The 19,349-nt window shown below is 36.2% G+C and overlaps 1 protein-coding gene across 1 annotated transcript in view; it reads right to left on the bottom strand.

Annotated features, from left to right (window-relative positions):
• Positions 1–19,349, bottom strand: part of LOC120427774 (uncharacterized) — a 97,976-nt gene that overhangs the window by 19,176 nt on the left and 59,451 nt on the right. The gene's annotated exons all lie outside the window — the stretch shown is intronic.

Raw genomic sequence — 19,349 nt, 5'->3', positions numbered from 1 at the left:
AATGGTTCCCCAGTGGATGGCTTTCTGTGCATTGTTTTGCAGGAGAAATCCGTCCACCGTTGGACGGATTCCTCTTGCTGGACATTGTTGATACCCGCATAAAAATGTATGATGATTTGCACTGTTAAAACCATCCAATTACAATACATATTACAATATTTATGGTAAGTTTATTGTTGACTTTTTCGAACTTTACTGGAATGGCGATGAAGCTACTATACAATTCATGGTTACAGATAATTGGAAGGTTTTGTTATTGGAAATGTTATAAATGGAAACAATAAAACTATCGTAAAATTCATGAATACAGCAAATCTTATGGTTTTTGTATTGGAAATCTCATAATGCATTTTTTCCAATTTTTTGTTACATTACGTTCATTGTAATGTTATAGTTGCGTAGTGTGAACTTTTTTAACGATTTTTTTTTTAAATATAATAAAAGTATTTAAAACGAGTTATATTTCAAATACAAAACTTCACAAACGATTTTGTGAAAAACTCAAATCAAATCAAATTATTTTAAAAACTTAAGCATTAAAACATTAATTATTTAACTGTTCCCACACAAAAAAAAAATATTAAAATATTAATTTATTAATATATTGATATATTAATATATTAATATATTAATATATTCAAAAAATCAAATTATTCGCTCTACAGCATTGACTTGGCGTTCTCGATTGCGAGATTCCTACTCGAAACTAGGTGTCCGAAGGTTTGATTGTTGAGGCAATTGCAAACCTCTTTTTACACCTTAGTCTCCATCCATCCCGGGATTCGAACTGACGACCTTTGGATTGTTAGTCCAACTGCCTACCAGCGACTCCACCGAGACAGGACCCAGGGAGACGACTCCTACACCTGGACTGAGCTAACGACCTAACCTTTTTAGGTTAGTCCGGGGCCAACATTTACTTCCCGTCCGACGGAAGGCGTGATCAGACAAATCTCGTCTCGAAAAATGCCACCGGGACCGTCTGGGATCGAACCCAGGCCGACTACCCACTACACCACGGTCCCGGACATATAATATATTATAATATATAAATATATTAATGTATTAAAATATTTAAATAATAAAATATTAAAATATTAAAATATTAAAATATTAAAATATTAAAATATTAAAATATTAAAATATTAAAATATTAAAATATTAAAATATTAAAATAATAATATATTTATATATTAATATTATAACACATTAATATATTAATATATTACACTCAAACCCCGATGGTTTGACACCAACTGTTGTCAAACGAACGGGGCAACGTTTTAGTTTGACACCCCTTTTACACGGAGTTCACACACACTACCAAACGTTTGTTTTGATAGTGTGCGTGAGCGCCGTGTAAAAAGTGACAGTTCGTCACTTTTTAGTTTGACTTTGACCAACCAACGGGGTACAAACTAAAAAAGTGTCAAACGAAAAAGTGACCAACCACCGGGGGTTGAGTGTCATATATTATATATTAATATATTAATATATTAATATATTAATATATTAATATATTAATATATAAATATATTAAAATATTAATTAAAATTAAAATATTAAAATATTAATACATTTAAACATTTAAACATTTAAACATTAAAACATTAAATCATTAAAACATTTAAACATTTAAACATTTAAACATTTAAACATTTAAACATTTAAACATTTAAACATTTAAACATTTAAACATTTAAACATTTAAACATTTAAACATTTAAACATTTAAACATTTAAACATTTAAACATTTAAACATTTAAACATTAAAACATTAAAACATTAAATCATTAAAACATTTAAACATTTAAACATTTAAACATTTAAACATTTAAACATTTTAATATTATAACATTTTAACATTTTTACTCAAAAATAGAAAAGGCATAAAATGATAAGGATCCCAAAATGAACACACCATGACACCTGACGTCGTCGCCTGAACCGTACGACGCTCCCAAACGAACGCACCATGGTTGAGCGGGTTGAGCAAGCTGTCAAATTTTTTCACTCGCGATGCATGTTCGATCCTGTTTGTGTTGGCCGCAGTTTCAAAAGTTTTAATCGAAATGAAATCGCGTGTGCTTGTGAAAAACCAAACTCCCGGCGTCAAATCTGCCGGGTGACTGATCCGGGAGGGAGAAGAGGATTAGTGTCAGCAACTTTTGGTGAGTATTTGGATCGGTGAAGAACATTAATGCGTCCGCAATTTGGGGTAGATTCCGTCGCCATCGTCGTCGTTTGAAGTAGGTACGTGTGTTTTGGTACTTCTTCCGGACCGGTTTGGAAGAAGTTACCAGATGCGTCCGGGATTTGTGCCAGATTCTGTTGTCGTCGTCCTTCCGGACCGGTTTGGATAAAAGTTGCCAGATGCGTCCAGGATTTGTGCCAGATTCCGTCGTCGGTCGTGTGTGGGTGCGTGTGTTTTTGAACTTCTTCCGGTTCCAAAGAAGTTGGCAATCGCGTCCGAGATTTGTGCATCGTCATCGCCGACGTTTGTAGTGTTTGTGTGTGGTTATGTTTTGTATGAATTTCTTCCGAAACGGTTTGAAAGAAGTTGCCAGTCGCGTCCGATTGTTTATGCCGCTCACACGTTCCGTCGTCGCCGTTTGAAGTGTATCCAGCCCCATTTTTATAGCCCTCTTAGGAAATACCTTTTTTTCTATTTTACAGGATCCTCAATCGTCAACGAATCGGAAGAGCTCCGGGATGTAAATATCAGGCGTTTCGTGAAATTTGGAGATGGCCGAATCCCTCCTGCAGCAGCAGCAGATGTTTGTCATGGTCTGATGCACTAAGTGATTTGTTTAAATTTTCAAGATTCTTTTTTTTTCGCAAACGTCAAACCATAAAAATTATTGCCGGATCTTTATGGAAGAGATTCGGCACCAGTTTGTACTGATTTGACGTTTGCTGAGGGTGTCGAAAAGTTTGACTAAGTCAACTGCTTGCAAAAAAACAATGGTTTGCTTGGGTAACTTTCTTAAGTTTATTTCGTGTGTTTTTTTTTCTTTTACAGGAGGCATTTGCAAATCCTGAAAATTTAAAATAAAAAAACGAAGGTATAAAAAAATAAATTAGAAACTGTGGGTTCAAAAATTCAAATACAGTCTGCATTCGATTTGATAATTTGAGAAATTTAAAATAAAGGGCTTAAATAAATTTCAAATTCAATAGCCAAAGTTTTTGTTTAAATATCTTGAATAAAAGCATTTAAGAATCTCAGAACAGAATCTGCGAATTTTGATCGGGGGGGTGAATAGAGCGGTTCAAAAGCGGAACCGTTTTGAACTGCAAAGCGGAGCCGTTTTACTGTTCGCCAGAAGCAGCAAGTATTGTAACCATTCATTAGGGAAATTATTGTAAAAACCAAATATGGTTTGTTGATTTTCTTTTTCTTTTGATACAGCGAACCTTTTGTAATTATTCTCGGAATCACCATAACCATTACCAGTAAAGTTGTCGTATAGCCATTCTTTTTCCAATGGACCCACTTCTTACTGGCTAATTCTCCCTTTTCAGCGCTCATCCGGAGGTCGTCTCCAACAATTGATTCCGCCCGAATTGTGGGCACGATTCGCTTTTTCTAGTACAAAACGTTATTTATTAAGACTTGTACTTTGTCTCAAAATGGGCACTGTACTTCCTAGAGCTCTTGCTTACATTTTGTTCCAAACCGACTTCGCAAACCTTCATCCACTTCTGACGCAGTAATTTGTCTTCCGAAAACTTGAAAAAAAATGCGCACAGAAGATTTCAAAACAAATTATTCAAGTGCAAAGAAAAAGTCACGCTTGTGCTCATTCGAAAATCACGTTACGCATTCTCTCGTCTCATCCCCCAGATTTTGATTATTTAAATTAAGATTTTTCTTAACTTAATTGTCTTCTCATTTATTAACACTAACAATACCAGCAAATCAATCCGGAGTATCCAGTCGACAAAAGGTACCGGCGGACAGACTGAACACACCACGGCATCACCCACCCGAGGGGGAACAGGAACCGGTCTCGATCGAGGGTTTCAAAAGGAATCGAAAGCGAAAGAAAACGTCGTGGAAGGATTCCTTTTGGCGATTTGCAAAAAACTGAAGAAGGCGTTAACAATTCATGAACAAATAAACAAAGTGGTTCAATGTTGAATATAAATAGCATACTATGAATAACAATAAAACTACTGTAAAATTTACTTTATTTACTATATATTTTAATGTCCGAAAATAGTTTTCACAGTAGCATTTAGTGGGGAATAAACCATAAAGAATTATAATTTTACTGTGTAATTCATTGTAATGCTTATTAGTTTTATTGTCCGCATATAGTTTTTACCGCATCATTTAGTAGATAAAAAACCATGAAGAACTGTAAATTGACTGTGCAATGCATTGTAATGCTTGCTGTTTTTATTATTAATGTATGATGTTTTCTATAGTCAGGACGAGTTTTTGGATGAAAAATGCAACATTAGATTAACAGTAAAATGCGTCGTATTTGGAAAAAAAATGTATGGAAAAATTTTGAAATTTTTATGGTACCGGTGCATAACAACCCCCCTTTTTTATGGTAAAATCCCAAAATACGACGCAAATTATCTTAAAAAACGATGCTGTCTACTGTTAAAACACTGTCAAAAAAACAATATATTTTATCGTTTTGTAACGTTAAAATTTACTGTAAGTTCATCAGAAATCTTTATGCGGGTAGGCACACTATAAATGGTTAGGCGCTTATACTTACATCAAACCCTACGTAATGTACCACCCCCGGCCGAGTTAAAATGCGTAACCGGAAAAGAAGGTGTGCCTGGCAAGAACACTCAAAGCGTGTTCTAGCATGCTGCTCGTACTGACTCAGAGCAAGGGTGAGATGTAGGTGTAAGGGCAGTGCGTGTTCGTCGGGAACCTGGTGCATAAGATCGGTCAAGGCCCGTTCTTACACTGAAAATTGCGAATTGCGAACCTGGAAATTTCTGAAAAGTTGGCATTTTATGTCCTCTAAAACATATAAAAAAAAATAGTGTTTTCATGCAAATCAAGTTTTAGTGATAAAAAGTTAAATAAAAAATCATCAATTTTTTTACCGTGTATCATTTTTTTCCAGTGTAGTCCGTATCCATACCTACAATTTTGCCGAAGACACCAAATCGATCAAAAAATGCCTTCAAAAGATACAGATTTTTGAATTTTCATACATTATTTTTGTATGGACAGCTGCCAAATTTGTATGGAAAATTATATGGACAAACTAATGATGCAAAATGCCTTCTTTGTGCATACCGAAGGCACCAAAAAGAGTCTGCGATCAGCAGAGAAGCGAGTCAGACGTGCGTCCCTCACAAACCAAAAAAGTGCTTAAAAAGTGCAAAAATGCCCCACGGCAAGAAAAAGAGGCGATCCTCACCAGCAGGATCGGCAGATTTGAAGAAGCTAAAGAATGCCGAAGCGCTACCTGCAAAGCCAGGCAGTTTGAGCAAGGACGCTCAAAATTCGTCTGGAAACCAGTTCGCTACCCTCCCTGTGGACGTGAGCGAGAAGGAAGAATTTGAACGACGGGAAAAGTTGCCGCCCATTTTTGTGAAAACATCGTCATCGGATTCGGTGCGAAAGTGGCTGACCGGGTTTATCAAATCTGGTGCTTTACGAGCTTCCATTCGCTTGTGTGCTGATGGACTCAAAATTCTGCTACCTACCAGAAAGGATTACAACTACGTTCGGGATTTCCTGAACAACACAAAGATTGAATACTACAGCCATGACGATCCAGGTAAACGCCCCATGAAACAGGTCCTCCGAGGCCTGTATGACATGGATGTGAGTGTGCTGAAAGAAGAGCTCAAAACTCTTAAGTTGAACGTGATCGAAGTCTTCAAGATGACGAGACACAACAAGGACATCAAGTATCGTGATCAACTGTACCTGGTTCATCTCGAGAAAGGATCGACAACGCCGTCTGAGCTGAAAGCAGTTCGGGCAATTTTCAACATTATCGTGACTTGGGAACGTTATCGTCCAGTGCACCGTGACGTGACACAATGTTCGAATTGCTTGCAGTTTGGACATGGTGGAAGGAACTGTTTCATCAAGAGTCGTTGTGCAACCTGCGGAGGTGAGCACAAAACTCAAGCTTGCGAAACAATCAACGAGAACATCGAAGCGAAATGCTACAATTGCGGCGGCGACCATTCTACCAAGAATCGGAGCTGCCCAAAACGAGCTGAGTTTGTGAAAATTCGGCAGCAAGCGACGACGAGGCACCAACCAAATCGTCGCAAAACACCACCAACTTTCACGGACGTGGATTTTCCTGCTTTGGCGTCACCTGGAGCGGGATCTGTTCGAGTGGTTTCAAATCTGCAGCCATTGCCGTTGAATCAGCGGCAAAAAGTTGCAGAGAATACAACACCTCCTGGTTTCAGTCAGCAACCGAAGGAAAACCAACCAGCATCAACGGATGAAGGCAGTAGTGACCTGTTTTCACCACAAGAACTTCTGAACATTTTCATCGAGATGACAACAACACTGCGTGGTTGCAAAACTCGTGCTGAACAAGTAAGAACGCTTGGAGGATTTATCTTAAAATACAGTTCGTAGTTTACTCGTTCTAATGATTTTGAATATTTCAATGAATTTACTTTTTTAGTTTTAAGTTAGGATTAGTTGTTAAAGCGATTTTTTTTCTTTTTTACCCAAATGTATTCGATTCAATGCAAAAATGTAAAACAATTTGAAGTAAATAAATGAATGTGAACAGTTAATAAGAAAACGAAAAATATAACAAAGATGAAGAGCATGTAGCCATACCACTTAGAATGTAAATGAAATGTAATTATTATAAGAAAGTTCAATAAAGACATATTTAATTTCAAAAAAAGGCACCAAAAAAGTTTCAGTCGGATTAAAAAATACAAAAAAAATCGAATGACCGAAATCCTAGAGAACTGCTCAAGAGAAACCGACCTTTCCCTAAATTGCCGGATATTATTTTAAAAGTTTGCTTGAGAACGGCAAAGTTTCCTGTCCCCAAAGTGATTGTTTTTTTGCCTGTCAACTGTCAAACAAAGGTGTACAAATTTAGGTCATATTTTTTGTCAATATGTTTAACCAGTATATCAATAACTACTTCAACATGTTAACGAATGGTAAAACGTTACTTAATCTACCGTATGATGGTTGATGCATTCGTCTCGATAGGATTCGAACTGATGACCTTTGGATTGGTAGTACAACTGCCTACCAGCGACTCCACCGAGGAAGGACCAATGGACGACTCCTACACTTGGACTAAGCTAAGGATCTAGATTAGGTCTGAACCAATGTTCACTTCCCCATCCGACGGATAAGACAAATCTTGACTCGAAAAAAGCCACCGGGTCTGACTGGGGCTGAAGCTAGGGCTGAAGCCAGGCCAGCTGGCCATCTGTTGAGTGACACCGAAACACTTATTTTAAGGAAAGATAAGAAAAACTTGTAACACGCATTATCCCTTCCAAAGAATTTTAGAAATTTTAATGGAGCATTTCCATTCGAGCAGTTTTTGCTTTTTTCTACAATGTATTCCTTATGGAGCGAACTGTCAAAAACTGCTCGACTGCGGGTACTCCATTTATAAACATACGTAATTTTTCATATCAATTACTGCCAACCCTATTTAAGGAAACTGTTTACATATTTACACAATTTATGCAACTCGTTTACGCTAGGGAATAAGTTGAAAACAAAAATAAACCAGTAGCAACGGTCAATTCAAAAATTATGCCACTTGTTCAAAATCAGATTAGTGCGCGTGACCTGTAGCGTGTGTTATACAACATTATCTTGTCTAATATTCAAAGTTAACAGTGTAGTAACTTCAGGCATCCACGCTAGGTGGTGATACTGATGCGAACAAATTTCGGAACCATGTTTTGAATTGGACTTGGCTCCATATGCTACTACTCCATAGTACGCACGTTGACGCAGAGCCAAACCCGCCACGGCCTCTCGTAACGGGCATAAATTGGGCGTAACGACGCGCAAAGCCAAGGGACCAAAAGGCCGGCCATCAAAGCCGATCAACAGTCATGGCCGGGAGGTCCCAGCGGAGTTGGGTTTATAAAAATTATTGGTGCCGAAAGATTGCCGTGTCCAGATAGAGGAGGGAGGCCCCGTCGTATCTAGGTCAAGAAACGGGACCAGAAAAAAACCGAGAACGAAGGAAGAGACGACGACGATTTGGGAGGGAATTGTGTTGTCTTTTTCTTTTTTTATGATTTGATTGGCAATGAAGTCAGATGAGTTCGGATTTCTGAACGACTGCAGCAATACTCAAACAAACTGTTTGTCAGGGAAGGTTTACGACCTGTGGGAAGTTATGTAATATCGTGCGGAAGTGAGCGCTAGAATCCAGGTGTTGCGGATGGTCCGTTCCCACGCCCACCACACACCGCCCTTGAGCTGGCTAGAGTGTCAAGCTCAGGTAAATATAGAAACAGCAATGTCGTCGTCGTGATCATCGTGTCGGTGCTATTGATGATAACGAACGTGGCGATGATAATCAAACTAGAGTGGTAAGTGACTTTTCCATAGGAGTCCACCCACCTTGCCTCACCGTTCCTTATTCCGACACGTGTTGGAGATGAGTACTTAGAACTAAAAGTGACTTCACTCAACAGTGCGAAACACCTTTTACAAAATTATTACATTTTTGCCTTCCTCACCTTACTGAGGAAAGGCTATAAAATCACTCGAAAAACGAAATTCTCAATTTCACCTCCTAGACCCACCTTCATGTAACAAATTCTGAGCAAATGTCTGTGTGTGTGGTGGGCTGTTGATCAAAAAAAATTGCACTGGATTATCTCGGCACTGGCTGAACCGATTTGGACCGTTTTGGTCTCATTCGATCCGTCTTGGGGTCCCAAAAGTCGCTATTAAAAATTATAAAGTTTAGTTAAGTATTTCAAAAGTTACGCTAAAAAACGATTATAGCAAAAGACCGGAAGATTGTAAAAAGGGTGGTTTTTGTAAGAAACCCCGTCATGTTATGCAGGCCAAGGATTGATACCTAAGAGCATGCAATGGCTCTGATCTTGTTGCGTGCTCTTCGGTTGACGTCCACGTAAGGAACATCCTGGAAGGAGCGCAACTAACTACATCCGTAGTTCTGTTAGGTCATCCGAATTATCTTGATCAGAACAGTATAGCTCTGGTTCCTTGCGAGTGTCCTATTTTCTTACCTCCACGTTGGCTTGGTTTTCATGATGACCTAGCTGGTGGCCTGTGGTAACGGATCGTAAACCTTTGACCACCGCGGGTCAGAGTCGAGACGGCTAAAAGAAAGGGGCGCGACAATGTGGGAAAGGGAAGTAATTTGTGATTGCAGACGGTATTGTTTTGATTCGCAGTATGTTGAGTCAACTGCTGTGGATGTACCTGAAACATCGCACAACGGGGTTTCTCTTCTCTTCATTCTCAGCTACCACCTATCTCCTATTTTTATTTTGCTCTTCTGATTCCCAATTCTTCACTGATTCTTCTATTTAATATCCAACATCTGATTTTAATTTTACTAACTTTTGATTCTCTTATCTCTCAAAGCTTTTCCACTCTTTTCTATCAATTGATACTGCTGTAACAAACTTTGTTTTGTTTTTTTTTCCTTAAAAATATACTTTTCCTAAATGTACTAGTAATATCAAGTCTATTTATCATTCGCCTAATCTTTTTTGATTTTATTGTGAATTTATTTATTTGAATAATTCTTTATCTGTCTTATAAATTATCATTACTATAATCTAAGCTTGTTTTGTATCTCTATTCATTAACTATTGTCTAATTTTACATCTAATACATCTAGCTTCTCATTTTTATTCTTCAAAATACGCTCATCATTCTTTTACTATTGATACTTGATTTTTATAAAATTAATTCTCTTTTACTGTCTATTGTTTTCAATCTTCACCCTTTTTTTGAAACAAGTGAGGTTTGAGCCCTTACTCAATTTATGGAATGGTTAAAGGATTAACACAAATATTACTATTGTACTTTTGGTAAACTTTTATAACATGCTTAGGACCAAAAATTGTAACAAAACACCGCGACAAAAGAAATAGCAACATATAAACACGACTCAACACTAGGAAAGATTTCAGGAGAAAACAATACACAGTAAAATAACAACTAGTTTTTGAATTCAAACTAAAAATAAAACAGTTTTTGCTTTAATGAAAGTTGATAGGCACACTATAAATGGTTAGGCGCTTATACTTACATCAAACCCTACGTAATGTACCACCCCCGGCCGAGTTAAAATGCGTAACCGGAAAAGAAGGTGTGCATGCCTGGCACGAACACTCAAAGCGTGTTCTAGCGTGCTGCTCGTACTGACTCAGAGCAAGGGTGAGATGTAGGTGTAAGGGCAGTGCGTGTTCGTCGGGAACCTAGTGCATAAGATCGGTCAAGGCCCGTTCTTACACTGAAAATTGCGAATTGCGAATTGCGAAACCCCGTCATGTTATACATTTTTAGAAAGGTATTGAAAAGACCTTTCCAACGAGTTCAAAAGATTGAAGATCTGACAACCCTATCAAAAGTTATAAGCACTTAAGTGTTATTTATGCACTTTTTAGAGGCCGGATCTCAGATATTTTAATGAATACGTTGTCCGGATCTATCATGCTACTTGTTGTTGGATAGGTAATCAAAAGACCTTTCCAACGAGTTAAAAAAAATAAAATCTGAGAACCCTATCAAAAGTTATACGCACTTAAGTGTTATTTATGAACCTTTTGGAGGCCGGATCTCAGATATTTTAATGAAAACGTTGTCCGGATCTATCATGCGACCAGTCGTTAGATAGGTAATTTTTTTTAATTTATATTTATTCAGATTTTCTTTTCCATATACATTCATTCAGTTAAAATATTATTGAGTGTCCAATCACAATCGATGACTTTTCACCTCAATTTTAAATACTAGCAACTTTCATTTATTCATGAAATATTGTAGCTTTCGCTATTCAGTGATTTCAAATGTAGGAGGTCCTACATGTACAAAAGGGAAAAGGGATACCTTAAAACTAACTTATAAACTATATAAAGAGCGGATCAATGCAGCTGAAGACTGCAATGATTTTTGTCGAAATGCATCAATTATCTTATTGGACATAACATCCAAAGTGTCAACTTCGGCTAATTGATGAAGTTCACTGGTGCTGAACCAGGGAGGAAGTTTCAGAATCATTTTCAGAATTTTGTTCTGAATCCTCTGAAGTTTTTTCTTCCTGGTTAAGCAACAGCTTGTCCAGATCGGCACAGCATAAAGCATGGCAGGTCTGAAAATTTGTTTATAAATTAACAGTTTATTCTTGAGACAAAGTCTAGAATTCCTGTTTATAAGCGGATACAAACATTTAATATATTTGTTACATTTAACCTGGATACTTTCAATGTGATCCTTGTAAGTAAGGTTTTTGTCAAAAGCAAGTCCAAGATTTTATCCTCCCACTTTAAATTTACCTCATTCATCTTTATAATGTGATGACTTTTTGGTTTAAGAAAATCAGCCCTTGGTTTGTGAGGGAAAATAATAAGTTGAGTTTTTGCAGCATTTGGAGTAATTTTCCATTCTTTCAAATAAGAATTGAAAATATCCAAGCTTTTTTGTAATCTTCTTGTGATGACACGAAGGCTTCTACCTTTGGCGGAGATGCTTGTATCATCAGCAAAAAGTGATTTCTGACATCCTGGAGGCAAAACAGGCAAGTCAGAAGTAAAAATATTGTATAAAATTGGACCCAAAATGCTTCCTTGAGGGACGCCTGCACGTACAGGTAGTTGATCAGATTTGCTATTCTGATAACATACCTGCAGAGTACGATCCGTCAAATAATTTTGAATAATTTTCACGATATAAATCGGAAATTAAACCTTTTTAATTTCGCAATCAAACCTTTATGCCAAACACAGTCAAATGCCTTTTCTATGTCTAGAAGAGCAGCGCCAGTAGAATAGCCCTCAGATTTGTTGCTTCGAATCAAATTCGAAACTCTCAACAACTGATGAGTAGTTGAATGCCCAAGGCGAAATCCAAACTGCTCATCAGCGAAAATTGAATTTTCATTAATGTGCGTCATCATTCTATTAAGAATTATTCTTTTGAATAATTTACTAATAGATGAAAGCAAATTAATGGGCCGATAGCTTGAAGCTTCGGCAGGATTTTTATCCGGTTTCAAAATCGGAATTACTTTGGCATTTTTCCAACTACTGGGAAAATATGCCAAATCAAAACATTTGTTGAAAATTTTGACCAAGCTACTTAAAGTTGCTTCTGGTAATTTTTTAATTAAAATTTAAAAAATGCCATCCTCACCAGGGGCTTTCATATTTTTAAATTTGTTGATAATAGATTTTATTTCATTCAGATCCGTATTAAAAACTTCATCTGTTGAAAATTCTTGTTCAACAGTATTCTGAAATTCTATTGAAATTTGATCTTCAATAGGACTCAAAACATTTAAATTGAAATTATGAGCACTCTCAAACTGCTGAGCAAGTTTTTGAGCTTTTTCCCCATTAGTTAATAGAATATTATCACCATCTTTTAAAGAAGGGATTGGTTTTTGAGGTTTCTTAAGAACCTTTGAAAGTTTCCAAAAAGGTTTGGAATATGGTTTAATTTGTTCGACATCTCTTGCGAACTTTTCATTTCGCAGGAGCGTAAGATAGGTAATCAAAAGACCTTTCCAACATCTTCAAAAGATTGAAGAGCTGACAACCCTATCAAAAGTTATAAGCACATAAGTGCCCTGAATTATGAAAATCTGACTACCCAATCTGATGGTATGAATAATGAATCAAGTTGATATAACAATGGAAGGTCCGCCCTTTTGTATTTATTTGGATAGCATTACCCTCTAAATGTGAGGAAGGCACCAACCACCTTAGGGTGGATTAAGTAACGTTTTTCAAACTAACACCAACATTATAAATATCTATTTTGTTGCTCCTAGGCAACTCTTTGCCAAACACGATTTTTTCAGCACTTATCGTATTTATTCAACTCGGCAAATCTCGTATAATTGTAAGATTCGTTTTGAAGGTTGCTTAATAAGGCCGTTGCAAATATTTTTCAAAGTTTATGTCGCCCGAACTTCCATGAAAATAGAAGTCTAATCAACTGAAAACAATCTAAAATGCATTTTTCTGCATTGATAATCATATTTAGCATGTTTGGGCTTGTTTAAAAACGCAAAAAACAAAAATCGCAAAAAATAAAAAATTTCTCAATGCTTAGATATTTGGGAAACTAATGATGGCAAAACAACTGGACAGGTGTATGATGCATTTTAAAACACTTTTTTCATTAAAATGTTGAAACCATGGCTCGTAATTTAATTTTTTCCTATTTTTTTATTTTTTTGCCCCCTTCCCTCGATTTTGGTCAGAGTCGAGGGACATAAACTTCAAAAAATATTTGCAACGGCCTTATTTAAAAGGGTTAAAGATTTTATTTCTTAGACATAAGGATGGCCACCCACAAATTACGTGGATACTTTTTTTGAAAATTGATACTTGGGGATAATTGTTAAAGCTGATCGTTTATCCCTATGAACACAATCTTTTCTGGCAAACCAAGGATGTGACGATGACGACATCCCTTCTCTTAGTCCCCCCCTCCGAGCAGTTCAACCAGGTTCAGGTCCAGGTATGTCGTCGACGGCGAGCGCGTCATCATCGCCACCGCCGGAGAAGGACCCGCAACCCCAGACACATAAACAGCCCGCGTGAGCGCGACACTAATGAAGTCGATTTTGGTTCTCGTAGTCTGGTCCTGGCTGATGGGGTTTGCCGCCGGTGGCAAATGACAAAAAATAATCCCATTTTACTCTAAGTACCGTGTGGCAGAATCGTGGAGTTAACTTTATCAGCGGGTAAATTTTGGCACCGAACGACGCAAGCGCATTGGAGCCCCTCGTGAAGTGGAGGAGGTCGAGAACGGATTTGCAAATTGAAATTAATAAGATTGGAATTTACATAAGCTCGATATGCCGGCGTGGAAGTAAACTTGGGCGGTGATCAAGGGCGATGGAGTTTGATGGGGAGAGGTTGGGATTAGACATTTAATTACTGTTGCAAATGAGTTTAATAAATATTTGGAGTTACGATAATAAAAAGTTACAAAAAGTAAAATTTCATAAAATCCTAAAACTGAACTGTTGACAAAAAAAAGACAATTAGGTATGTGAGCAGTTCTCAAAGAAAGACCCCTTCCATTTTTGAACATGAGCAATTCCAGCTCAAATCAGGAATTTTTCTGGTACTTTTGTACCCGACCCTCTCCGATTTCAATGAAACTTTGTAGACATATTATCCTAGGCCTATATAAGCCATTTTTGTGTATATGGAGCCAATAGTACTCGAAAATAACATTTGAGAAGGGCGTAAGTTACATAAATATTTTTGTATTTTGTAATTTAAAAATCACTGTATCTCGAAGCCGTTGCGTCGTATCAAAAAGTGGTCAAACACAAACTTGTAGGAAATTGGACGGGCTTTCTGAAAAAAATACACTGAAACAAAAATACACGCCACATCTATGAGAATTTTTGATTTTTAGTTCTAAAACTTAAATTTAAAGGTGACGTCACGATTTTTTTTCGTTCAAATTTTTTGAGGAAATAGCCTAGAATGTTACCAAAAGACTGACGAAAAATGCAGGATGGTATGTCTCTCCTAAAAAAAATACAAAAATCATTTACTAAAACTGTTTTTTTTTTGAAAAGTGGTCTAAACGTCAAAATTTAAAAAAACCGGTAAAAGCAATCGATTTTCCAGACAATTTTACATAAAAGTCTCCATATTGACCATTGTCCTATGTCCAATCCTTGGGAAGATAAAGCGGTTTTAAAAATAAAAATGTTGAAAAAACGGGTTTTTTGGTAGTTTTTGGCAATTTCTATATGACAGACTTGGTTTTTCAGTCTTGTAAATATTTTTACCGGAAAGCTCGTCCAATTTCCCATAAGTTTGTCTTTGGCAGTATTTCAATTGGATGTATGGGCTTACAGATATAAGCTTAATTACATTGCTAATAACTGAAAATAGAATATTTTTTTTTCAGTGTGGTAGAAACCTGGATAGTAAATTTGCTTGCGTAAATATAAAAACGAGTCAAATAAAAAAGCAAAAAAGAGGAGTTTTTCAATAATTTGCAGCCTGAAACGGTGATGAGATAGAAATGTGGCGTCAAAGGGACTTTTATTTCAAATTATACGCCCAATTTGACAGCGTACTCTAAATTCCAAAAAAAACGTTTTTTTCATCGAAAAAACACAAGAAAAGTTTAAAAACAAACCCATTTGTCGTAACTCAACTGAATTTTTTTTTGAACATGTAATTGTAAGGGAAATTTAATGTACTTTTCGAATCTACATTAACCCGGACGGGTAATTTTTTCATTAAGAACAAAATTTTTCATTTTAAAATTTCGTGTTTTTTCTAACTTTGCAGGTTTTTTTTTAAAGTGTAACAATGTTCTACAAAGTTGAAGAGCAGAAATAACACAAATTTTGATACATAAACATATAGGGTTTGCTTGTAACCATCACGAGTAATTGCGATTTTCGAAAAAAAAGTATTGAAAAAGTTACTTTTGCGTTTCTCTTTGTTTCGTCGTTCGTGTCTGTCGCGGGTGACGATAATCGGCCATGATCAACGATGATTCACTTTTTTAAAACTTTTAAACTTTTTTTTTCGTAAAACTCGTGATAATTACGCAAACTCGTGTCGTTCAACAAGTTGAACAACACTCTAAAAATAACCCTGCAAAGTTGGAAAAAACACGTTTGTTTTTAAATGAAAACATTTGTTCTAAATGAAAAAATACCCTTCTGGGTTAATGAAGATTCGAAAAGTACATTAAATTTCCCTTGAAATTACATGCTCAAATTTTTTTTTACAGTTGAGTAACGGTAAGGCCGCCAACTCAAAATTTCTCGGGAAAAGAAAACAATATTTTTTGAATCCCGGGAAATTTTTGAAACAGTTAAAAAATCTATGTTTTTCATTACATTTGTTATGTTTTTCAAGCTTAAAATAATAGCATTACTCAATACCATGAATAGGTGATAATCTACACTTAAATCGAAACAAGGATAGAAAATTAAAAAAATGTTTTTGTTTGTTCTTTGGTGTGCCTTTGATTTAAAATGAACCATAATTTTTTATCCAATGTGATTTAAATAAAATAAGTCTCGTATATTTAGAAGGGCGTGAGTGAGAAGGGCGTGAGTGTTTTAAATGCAACTCACCTAAAAAAATAGAAAAATCATTTACTGAAACTGTTTTTTTTTCAAAAGTGCTCTAAACATCAAAATTTTCAAGAATCCTTGTGAAGTTACATTCCAATCCTTGTAAAGTTACAGCGGTTTTAAAAATAAAAATGTTGAAAAAATAGGTTTTTTTGATGGTTTTTGGCAATTTCTATTTAACAGACTTGATTTTTCGGTCTCGAAAATATTTTATCGGATAGCTCGTCCAATTTCCCATAAGATTGTCTTTAACCACTTTTCAAAATAACTTGTTTTTTTGATGATTTAAGCTAATTTACTATCCAGGTTACTATACTACACTGAAAAAATATTATGATCTCAGTTATGACCAATGTAATTAGCTTATATCTGTAAGCCCATACATCCAATTGAAATGTGGTGTATATGGAGCCAGTTTCACTCGATAATGACGTTTGAGAAGGGCGTAAGTGTTTTTAATATGTTTGTCATTCGTAATTTAAATATTGCTGTATCTCGAAGCCGTTGCAACGTATCAAAAAGTGCTCAAAGACAAACTTATAGGAAATTGGACGAGCTTTCCGGTAAAAATATTTTTAAGACTAAAAAATCAAGTCTGTCATATAGAAATTGCCAAAAAAACCATCAAAAAACCTACTTTTTCAACGTCAACGTCAAATTTCCTACAAGTTTGTCTTTGAGCACTTTTTGATACGTTGCAACGGCTTCGAGATACAGCAATATTTAAATTACGAATGACAAACATATTAAAAACACTTACGCCCTTCTCAAACGTCATTATCGAGTGAAACTGGCTCCATATACACAACAATAGCTCATAAAAGCGTAGGATAACATGTCTACAAAGTTTCATTGAAATCGGAGAGGGTCGGGTACAACCAATTCCCTATTTTACATGGAATTGTTCCATTATTTATTTTGTTTTATACGACATGACTAAAAAAGCTCCAAAAATGAAAATGTAAAAAAAAACAAGAAACCACAACAAATACCAGTCAATGTAATATTTTCGAAGTTTAGAATTAGAATTTTTGTTAAACATATTTTACAAATTATCTTAAAGTCACTACCGTCATCTGGGGTGAATCGGGACTACAGTCTGAATAGGGACAGCAGTGTTTAGAGCACTTAAAGGTTTTAAATTTGGAAATGGATGTACACATTTTGTTGGTCTGAGTCTGTTCTATCCGAAACCAACCAGAAAACTCAAGATATTGTGCTCTAACATGGTTAAAACTGCTGTCCCAATTCGCCCCATGTGTCAAAATTCGACCCAGTTGACGGTACCTCACTACTGGGTAAAATCGTGACTACAGCCTGAATAGGTACAGGAGATTTTAGAGCAAATTTTGGAATTGCAAGTACTGATTTGTTGTTCTGTTCCTGTTTCAACCGAAATCAATAAAAACACTATGCAAAAAATTGGCCTGAACAGTATTTTTTAAAAATATATAAAATTAAATAGAAAATATTTAAAGCACTAGGCATTTTGCGAATCTGTAAATTAATTCTGATATATCAATGCCTCTGTGCTCTCTTATGCTAACTTGATAGGAATCCCAGCAAGCTTAGTGCAAGAGAGCACAGAGGCATCGATATGCCGAATACAAATTTTAATGCTTTAAAATTCTTATCACTTACTAAGAATTATATTGGTTACCTATTTCCACAGCCAAATCTGAGTTTCCAGACCAAAATCTGTTTTTTTTTTAAATTTCGGCAACTCCCCGGACAAAATTTCCCGGGATTCGGAAATTCCCGGTTTTGGAAAAGTCCCGGGAATTTTATCTGGGAATTCACGGGATGGATGGACTAAGTAACGGAAAATGGCAGAGTTTTTAAACTCATTTAGTGTTTTTTTTTCGATAAAATACGTTTTTTCGGAATTTTGGGCGTCCAATTTTACATAAAAGTCCCTTTGACACCAAGTTTTTATCTCATCATCGTTTCAGGCTGCAAATTATTGGAAAACACCTCTTTTTCGCATGTTTAAAAATTAAAGAGGTCGTACCGCCCCTCCGGCACGAGATATCGAAAAATGGACCTCGGATTCGTCATCAGGGACAAAAGTTACCTCTTAACGGTGCACATCAACAAGAGCTTTTGCACCAAGATTTTTGTTACAGATATTTTAGTATTTTCGAAACTACGGGAACTATCGATATAATGTTTTATTCATCCCCTAAAGTACTGTCTACTATGTGATTTACAACAAAATTTGCCTGTTTTTACAATCAGATTTGTGCAGGATTGGGTCCGTAAGTTTGTCAATTTTGGCATAAGAAGACAACAACTTCCTTGGTTGCTGTGCACCCTTAAGACAAAGTTTCACGCAAATCGAAGAGGGGTCGGGGCAACTTTTCATGAATTCGTGTGAGTTGGTAGAGAATTACCTCGATTTTTTAATTAACTTTTTAACTTTTTTTTTACAATAACTCAATTTCCCCAAATCCGTATTTTTTTTTTGAGATTTTATTATTGTTTTCGGGGAAAAAAAACCCCGCAACTTTTGAGCCATAGAGAAGTCAAAAATTCTGCCGCCGAGTTATGATTTTTTTTGAAAAATGTGATTTTTGGAAAAAAAATTAAATTTGATACATTAAATTTAGTTGACCAAATTTTTGTATGTAATATTGAAAAAATATTGATGCTTATCCACTTTTGGTTTTAAATTTCTAACCGTTTCAATTTAATGTCGAATCACTGTCTGTCACGCCGTAGCATTAAGCTCCCTCTCAATAGGGTTTAAATTTCGAGAAAAACACCCAATCTCAACAAAATCCCCTCCAAAACCCATGCTGCACCAGCCAAAAAAGCAACCGAGTTTGGAGAAAATTAAGCATCACTCTGTGAAAATTTCACCGTTCACTTGGGGTTAACGATCCCTGGATGTTGTTTTCCCATTTTCCAAGTCTCCCCTCCCCTTCTGGGAGAAGAAAGAAAAGGCGCTTGAAAGCTCGACTTTCCTGGAAGTCAGCGAGCAGCGAAAAAGGTTCGGCCCCGTTGTAGAGTCAGAACATTGTGTATTGACAAGTGCCTTCCTCGCAGAGCTTCTA

The sequence above is a fragment of the Culex pipiens genome, chromosome 3 (assembly GCF_016801865.2).
Source record: "Culex pipiens pallens isolate TS chromosome 3, TS_CPP_V2, whole genome shotgun sequence".
In the NCBI taxonomy this organism is placed as follows: Eukaryota; Metazoa; Arthropoda; class Insecta; order Diptera; family Culicidae; genus Culex; species Culex pipiens.
The sequence above is the reverse complement of the archived record's forward strand: the minus strand, read 5'-3'. Positions and strand labels throughout refer to the sequence as shown.